General features: G+C 33.2%; 1 non-coding gene across 1 annotated transcript; it reads right to left on the bottom strand.

Moving 5' to 3' along the window:
• Positions 1-8,763: 8,763 nt before the first annotated feature.
• TRNAK-CUU (transfer RNA lysine (anticodon CUU)) lies at positions 8,764-8,836 on the bottom strand. Its single transcript has one exon. It is a non-coding gene; the product is annotated as a tRNA-Lys (tRNA).
• Positions 8,837-9,287: the final 451 nt, after the last annotated feature.

Here is a 9,287-nt window from a genome sequence, read left to right as displayed (position 1 = left end):
TCCAAAAACAGTCTCCGGCGGTGGCTTATTCTGATTGGTTGAATTTCTTCAGTTTTTGCCGGCGGGTTTTAGCCGCCAGTGCTGAACGATGGTAGTTCTGTCCGGGGCTCGAGTCCCGGCGAAAGGGCTGGCTGAATAGACGTTTTCATGTTTTTCTCCGTATTTAACGTGTATATGAGCCAGTTTCCCTTAAAAAGTTTTGCACGAAGGCATCCCTACCCTTAGGCAAATAACCCTCGAGTGCTTTTCATAATTACATAAACCAGACCTAACCCCTATACTACTGGTGGAGCAAATCGGGAAGAATAGGGCGTAGAACACAAAGACGCATTTGAATCAACAAGCATTTAAAAGAAGCTGTGATAAAAAGATGATCTAGTAGTTAAGAAGGGAATTCTATTAAAAAGTCCACAGTTATCCGCAGTCAGAATATGAAAGCCAAATTAATGCTAAAATTTTCGGAAATTTTTAAAAAATAATTTTGTAAAATATGCAGTTATGATGCTATTTTTTCTTTCTAGACATATGATTTTTATGAATTTACATTTTGTACTAGTACTTTGCACTTTTTATTTTTCTTATTGCTTTTCGCCTACAAAATTTGCTGACTCAAATGCATAAACATTGTTTTCTCTATGCACATAAATATAATTTCTTCATTTTATGTAAATATTCATCTTTTTTCCATTGAGGAACCCTTCACATTCAATACAGATCTTATAACACGAGTCTAATTCCAAACGACTCATTGTAACGGAAAAGTATAGTAATTTATCATTAAAAATTGCTTTAAATAATAAGTTTTAAGTTTCCTTTAAAACAGTCCCCTGTTTTAAAAGTAAAAATATATAAAGCAGAGAAAATTTATGTGAGCATTTTAGGAACAATAAGACAAATAGTATCCGACAAAATACAGCTCTAAATATAAAATCTCACTGAGTTCAGTCTGCAATGCAACTGTACAAAAAAACTGATTATAAAAATATGCAGTAAAACAATTTATTTTTCTGAAAAAAAAAAAAATCGGAAACGTGATTCTTTTTAAAAGAGAATTATAAAGTAGAGAGTATACTAATACAAAAATGTTTCTCAGAATTTATTCTTATACTAAACGATTTCTTGCTAAGTAAGCGGAAACATTTCTTCATTAAGCAAACATTTACATATCTTCCGTGTTAAGCCATTTCAAGTTGTAAATGAAAGGAAGGAGAGAAAACAGATTGTTATTTCATTAATGGCTGAGGTATTTCTCGTACAAAAACTTTCTTACCTTATTTGCAGTCCAAACTCTCTACAAACTAAACAGTTCATTTAAAAGAAAAATAAATTATATATTAAAAGCTAGCCTAGAAATATAAGCAGGTTAAAGTAATTTAATAGCCAAGCCAGTAAGATAAAAATTATTTTTGTAACATTTTTCTTTTCTTCGTAGAAAATCCGCAGTTACAATGTAACAAGATTAGGTGAAATTTCATCTACCATTTAGTTTTAGACATGACATTTAGAATGGAAAAAAAATCTATTAAATCTCAACCATTGTGTAATTTCTTTCTTTTACTAGAGTTACAGCAATTTAAAGTTAGACAAAAACAATCTTACATTGGCGCAGATTTTAAATAACAAACACCAAGTTAAAGTTGCTTTTTCGCGTAACTTTAAACTTTACATTGGCTTGTTTCTCTTAAATAAATAAAATTGTGAAATTCTAATTTAATAACATGTGTTGTTTTTATATATGCTTTCATTCAGCTTTTCGAAGAGAGTATTAGATACAGTGCTGACGATGTATCCATTCTATATTTTTGGTTATACATGAAAACATATATTGTACCTATATAAGAATATCCAAAGCGTGATTTCCGTAATTTATGTAGAACGAAAAACTTAGAAATAAAATGCATACAAAATATCAAGCGTTAATTTTTACAAAATGTAATTCTGTATAAACTTTGCACGTACTGATAGAAAAAAAATATTAAAAGATCTAAATGTGTTAGTTTTTATAAAACACGTATCAAAAAGTTAATTGTATATTTCGAATTACTTAATCAAAAATACTTCCACATTCTTTTATAATTTCACAGCATTCTGAATACAACATTGTAACTCAATTTTAAAAAGGCAAGCAAAAATTATAAATTAGACCCTTTGAAGCCAACCAAAAAATGAAGCAAACTCGAAAAAATCAATGAAAAATTAATTAATTAAGCTTTATTAGCTTCATTACACTCTTGCATCTTATCTGTATTCAAACAAATTTTCTTTTAGAATGTATACTGCGCATCGTATGCCCAACTCTGGAAATTAAAAGATCAAAATACGAAATTTTGTGTACATAATGAAAACGATATATTTATTTACTTGATATGCAGATGTCACTATATATAAATTCACCAGTGGCTGATTGGTAAACTCGCTGAAAGTAGAACTACCAATGCTATCCAAATAATCCAGTCCAATCCACTTTATATATAAACAATACCAAGATTCTGAAAATTGCCTTTATGACTTACTTTTGCTTAAATGCTTTGAATTGCAGATAGTCAAAGATAGTGGAGGTGACACGGTGCTATATATAAACATACCAAGATTCTGAAAATTGCCTTTATGACTTACCTTTGCTTAAATGCTTTGAATTGCAGATATTCAAAGATAGTGGAGGTGACACGGTGCTATATATAAACATACCATGATTCTGAAAGTTTCCTTTATGACTTACCTTTGCTTAAATGCTTTGAATTGCAGATAGTCAAAGATAGTGGAGGTGACACGGTGCTGCAGAACTCGATGACGCTCAATTTCACAACAACAGCCTTAGATTCAAGTGAGTTAAGGCATGGACTGCAATGATTTTGCGAATGGGGTACATTCGAGACCACTATATGTAAAAAAAAATATTTTGAAATGTTGGAGGTAAAAAAAGAAGGGCACGAGAACTTCGAACCTCAGCTCGTAGATGTTCCGGTTTAAAATTGGGAAAGAGCAAGTGATGAAGGTCAATAACAGGTGCCCCCTGACCCATTCATGGTTATTTAAGAGATAGTCTAGAGCCTCAACATGGGATTAGAAATTGGTATGGATGTCGAATAGCGACATGCTGATGCTTATATGTCCAAGAATTATAGGCCTTAATAAGCTAATTTGCTTAATGCTCCATGCGTGGTTCACATGTAATGCTATCGTCGTCTGGGTGTAAAAATCAAAAGGCAGGTAGGTAAACAGGAGACTGCTTTCTCATAAATCAGGTAACAAACAAAGGGATAAAAAGAATCGGAGATCAAGCTTCCTTTGGGTAAGTACACACAGTGCAGAAACAATTAGACTCATCAAAATATTACTTCAAACCAGTGCTATTAAAAAAAACATAAAAGCAAGAAGTAAAAGGTAAATACGAAATCCAAATATCAATACAATAAGAAATTCAAATGATAAAAATACATACAGATAAAATGCAAATGGAACATAGAAACACGTGTGAGTGCAGCAAGAGACATAATTTGAAATTTGAATAATCAAGTAAGCATAAGCAAACAAGAAGTGAAAATAATGCAAGATAAGAGATTGGCACAAATTAAGTCACGAAATTGTTGTCCATGAGGAGATGCATTGCAAATGGTCTAATGTTAAGTCCTCCGGGACGACTTCGTCATTTAGAGAGGCAGTGAAATTGCCCTTGGGTACTTCATTTTTTTTATTTTTATTTATTTATTTATTTATTTATTGGTGAAGATGTTCTTGTTACTCTTCTCTAAGGTGATAACTCACTTTTAATGCATTTGTGTGCGATTTTGATTCTACGACATATAAATATAACATATAAATTCGCCCCAGTAATTGTCCTTGGTGTTTATTTTACACAATCTGGTGTCTATTCAAGTCAATCTTTGTGACAGCAGCGCAGGCTGGTGACACATAATTGGTCTTATGGAGATATATATCTGCCTTTTCCTATAGAGGCTTAGTCCAGATTTCTTATTACTAGAGCTGCACTTGTAGTCGTCTTGTAGTATATTTTATATGCGAATATCGAAGTAAGTCTCTGGTTCAAGAGGACAGCCAGATAAGTGACATTTACTATTCTTGGCACTTGTAGCCCGAAAAGATAAAGGGTTGTAAATGAATATTCTTCGTCCTTTGTTCGTCGCACTAATAGGAGCTTTATTTTGTTGCATAGTGGAGATCAAGGGTGGATGGGAATGGTCTGGCCGGCGAGGCAAATTTGCAAAAATATGTCAGAACCTTTTGCAAATTGACCATTGTTCATCAAGATACAAAAGCACATTATGAAGTTCATCATATATCACGGAGAATGCAACCTTCCTCAATATACTAGGAAGCCCATGTAAAGGTCTTTGTTTTGTCGAATAGTCATTGACTTGCATAAAGATGCCTGTATCTTTATTATAGCGCATTACATTATGAAATCGTAGGGGTGTTTAGGCATAAAAATTCATTGCATTTGTGCTATGGAATAAATATGTCAGATCTAATAGTTATGCATTGCCGATGAGCTAATGGCGACGAGATTAAGACGATGGGTTTTGTACGTTTACCATTAGTTTATCTTTTTTCTCTCGGGGGATGCCAGTTACAATTTTCTCCCAACGAGTTTTATTATTTTTTGCTGCATGAATCCTACAATTATGATTAACTTTTCATCCGTTTTAAACCATCCGTATCAGGTGGTGTTTCTGGAAATTTCAAAGAATAGTTGAAAACCCCTTCCGCCCCTGGCAGAGATTCTCCATTGTGCGCAACATTCTTCTATATTCAATAGTATATCTTTGGTTGTGGATGTAATCGCACAGCCAGTATTTAATGCTTTTAAATAAATCAGTATACCTTATTTTCGTTAACCCTTACTAGAATACAGATAAGATTAAAGAGTATTTAAGGTAAGGGTTTTGAATATTTTAGAGATACAGCTTTTGGCAGCGACCCTCGCAGCTTTACTTTCTATCCCCCATCTCTGTCAATTAATATTTCGGCATCAGCCATTTGCTAGTCGGAATTATAAAGCATTCTTAATGTTTAAGGCAGCTTATTTACACTAAATTTGTGTAATCTCTGGCCACGATGCGTTTTTATATGGCAAATTCAACTTCATGTTATTTTAATACTGGCAGAGGGCGGAGTCTTCTTTGTACATGCAAATTATGCCTTTTGTTAAATTCAAACTTAAAAAGGTTTATCATCTAAAACCTTTTTTTTGTCGTACATTTTTCGATTAATGGCTGTCTAATAGGACTTTAAATTAATAATTCACATATTAGCACCCTGTGAGGCAAAAAACTGAGAATTTGGCTTTTTTGTGTGTGTATTTGATGTGGTCACATAGAAATTTAAATAACTTTTATTTCTTCTGCTGTACATTCAGGGAAATTTGTTTCTACAATATACAAATTTGAAACTATTGTACGATGTAATTAAACATTCCATTTTCAGTTAGAAAACCAATCATTTTCATTTGCCTTCCTTCTTTTGTCTTCCCCCTTTTTATCATTGGTGAATAGTTTTCGCAAAAGTATACTGAAACCAAAAGAAGGAATTGTTAGTAGTCTTTCAGATACAACAACGTAAAAAGTTTTTAAAGTAAAAAGTTAAATAAATGCGCTAATTTGGAAAACAGATCCAGAGATTCTTCTTTATTTTAAACTTATGCTCGCATCTTTGGAAAGAATAAAATAAGTTAAAACGGACATGCGCAGTACGAATAAATTGTTATTCGAAAATGTTTGTTTGAATTTAGCAAAGCACATGAAGACTGTCTGCCGAAAGGAAGAGAGGCCTCCTGAAAGACTTTTTAAAAGAAACTGGCTCTTATATTCTTTTTCGAGAAAGTAATATTGTTTTTAAATAAGTTAATGCTTTTTTAGATGTTTACATAAAATAATAATTCTCTTTAACGATTAGCTCGAGGGCCAAAATACTGAGATCAAATCGTAGCCTTACGTTTACATTTTATTTTTCTGAGCAGGTTACATTTTTTTTTTTTTTTTTTTAAGATGAAATGTTGAAATCCTCAGAATCCGCAAATCTTAAAAATGATTTGAACTTCCAAAACAGTCTTTTCTTCTTTCGTCTTCTCTCTCCATCCTCCTCATTCCTCCTTCATCTTCTCTCTCCATCCTCCTTATTCCTCCCTCATCCTCTTACGAAATAGAATTTCACAGTGTATTGCATGAAGTTTGCAGCAAATCGCAATAGAGTCTAAGTTGAGCTGCCTATTTATGTGAAGAGCGTGTTGGATATTAACGATTACTGAAGGCCAGGAAAAGCAAAAATATCGATTTAAAAAGGAAATGTGGGCATGTTAAAAAGGACATTTGTAAACGGGCTAAAAAAGAAAAAAGGTCATCGAATAACGTGAGAAAAAATATCTTAAGCTACGACGGTGTGATCAGGTACACATTTTGAAAAAAAAATGTATTAAAAAAAAGCTTTTGCCCAATGGACTCCTTGCCGCGACTTTATTGAAACGAAAAGTTTGATGAGAAAGTTGAAGGATTTCTGTCTAGAATAATCTGACAAAACTTGGTTCAGTCTTTCGGCTAAACCAAGTTTCCAAAAGTTCAGGTTCCCAAAGTGGTCCCTACATTTCCCCTGCGACCTGCACGAGGTCCATGTCAACGAAAGAAAAACTTTGGGGTGCATAATATGTAAATAAGTGTCCACAATACGGGATCACATTTAACAGATTATCACCAAACTTCATTCGTTTTGTAAATACCAAAATGCGCTTAACACAGATTTTATTTATTTACTTACATAATGCTTACTTATGTAATATGCATATAAATTAACTAATTATATATTAATTAAAGATATTTCATATGCTTCTGTAAGAAGGTACCTATTCGCTTTGTGATCATGATATTTGCAACGTGTAAAAACTCGCATATTTGATAAGAGTAGCAACGCATTGCGCGCATGCACCCAGTAGCAACTCTTGTCCAGACATTTAGGAAAACTTTGCAAGGGTGGCACAAACCTGTACCACTTATGCTTGTACGGGCTTGCTTAATTCGCCAATTATAAATATGAGTATCAGAGACAAACCCTGTATTTGTTTTCTGAATTTTGAAAAGAAAAAAGATAAGCAAGTATTTTCAAAAATATAACAGATAGACTTTTACATACAATTTATTTTTGTCTGTAAGTTAAATTTACATATATGTTGAAGTGAATCAAAGTCCTCTTCTTTGAACTTGTAATGTAAATAATTTTTTTATATATATACAATATTTTTAATTATTTATTTATTGTAATTACTTCGATTGGGTAGTGAAGCCGATCATGTTTACATTCCTGCGCAGTTTCTAAAACTTAAAGGGGACGCGACTAAAAATAACAACAAATGTAGTTCTGCGAGTTTTTTATGCTTTTTAGCTATCGAAACATACACCGTGGAAAGGGATTGCAGCGCGGTTGCCAATCTTCTTTAAAAAAAATGGCTAAGGCTTAAGGTTAAACTCGACTAATTTGAAACCAAATATTAAAAATTTTTTATTGAAAATCAGGTTCATCCCTACATAGGACAATGATTTTTTTTTTACTTATTTTATGTAAGAATGTTACTAGATTTGCATTTTGTACCGTTTTGTAGGAGTAGAAAATATGTGGCAAATTACGTACTAAAAGAATATGTTAAATTGACAGGAAAAGTTCACATATCACAAATATAGTGGCAAAAATATGCACTTCCTTAATCTCTCGTTTTATACAGATTAAAGTGCTTTGGCGTTTTCTATAGATTAAAATGACCTGCTTTTTACGATAAATAGAGAATGATAATGTTTGATTAATTGATTAGGGTAAACAACCCATAGCATCTGCCTATGGGAATGGATGCTTTCATGGAAGGTCTTTTAAAGTAAACTGATTTGTATCCAAATCACACGTGGAAAGAAAACCACGAAACATTCCGTGCAGCTGGTCCGTTTTCCAAGTTCGAGCCCTGATCCAAATATCAATGTTAATAACTTTATCGCTCTGCCACTGGTGGGACTATGATCAAGCTTTATTGGTTGGCTAACTGATTAATACAAAACACGAAAGGGTAATCTGCCTGAGGAAAGAACTTTGTAAGAGAATTTCGCTAGTGTTCATGATTCAGAAAAACTGTAAAAAATATAGGCAGTCAAGTCATTCTGATACTTGAGTCAAAGGAACTACCAGTGCTGGGCTTACTAACAGAGTCTGCATGATCAAATTCGAAAATTGAAGAAATTAAAAGATAACATTATCCTGAAGATTTAATGTTGGCAGTTATTTTTTCCAAGGATGCCTTATATGTGTTAAACAATGTGTGATATTCTAAGCCAGTCACGTTAGTAGTTGATGAAATGACCTCATTTTCATTATCAAGGAGAAATTATAATAATCTTTTCAATGATTCTGAACATCTCAGTTGGTAGAACACCTGTCCTCTGAAGAGAAGGAGTTGGCTTTAATCCGTAGTCGTAGTTAAGCCTCTTTATAAATGTGACAGCAATCAGTTCGAAGTTTCAAAAGGAAATTCAATATGCATTTACACATTAATCAGGTATTTCGTAGTTAATGTAACCTCTACTCAAGGGCCAGTTATTCTTTAAGGTTTTTTCTCCCTCCTTCCCGCTATCGTGATGTAACGGTAGCACACTCGGTGCGTATTCGAGAGGTCCAGGTTCGATTCTTGGAGAGAGCGTTACTCATTTTTCTAGTCTCCCGCTTCAAAGAGTTGTTAGATTTATTTTTAAAGTGGCAGACGTGAAAAATGTGCAATGCCCTCGCCGGGACTCGAACCCTGGGCCTCTCAAATAAGCATCGAGTATGCTTCCAATTACACCACGAAGGCATGCGGAGGCCGGGGAAAACACCTTATAATCTTAATATATGTTTTACTTCTTTGATAAATATTCGTTTCATACAAAAATGCTAATAACATCGATAAAAATGATGCATATATTCTGAACAACTTATATCACGATAACATCTATTATTATTCAGATATTTTTAGTAAAATTCAGCTGCCGATTTAATGCCGTTTTTGTCTATATTTAAAAAAAAAGCACCTGAAGTGCTTGACTTGATAATCAAAAATCAGTTTGGATTACAGGGAATTTTAAACAGCCACATTATTTGCTTACACACAATTTTTATCAAAATATGTAAGAATTTGCTTCATTTTTGAATAAACAACAGTAGCTCTAAATAATCTCCTCTACATGAAAAAATCCATGGGGGCCAAGTGAATAAGACAACTAATTACTGTTTTTTCGACCCGGACTCGAATCCCATAAATGGCT

Source organism: Stegodyphus dumicola, chromosome X1 (genome assembly GCF_044657685.1).
Source record: "Stegodyphus dumicola isolate Sdum_Otavi_A_Nest chromosome X1, ASM4465768v1".
Taxonomy (NCBI): Eukaryota; Metazoa; Arthropoda; class Arachnida; order Araneae; family Eresidae; genus Stegodyphus; species Stegodyphus dumicola.
This window is presented reverse-complemented; position numbering and strand designations above follow the sequence as displayed.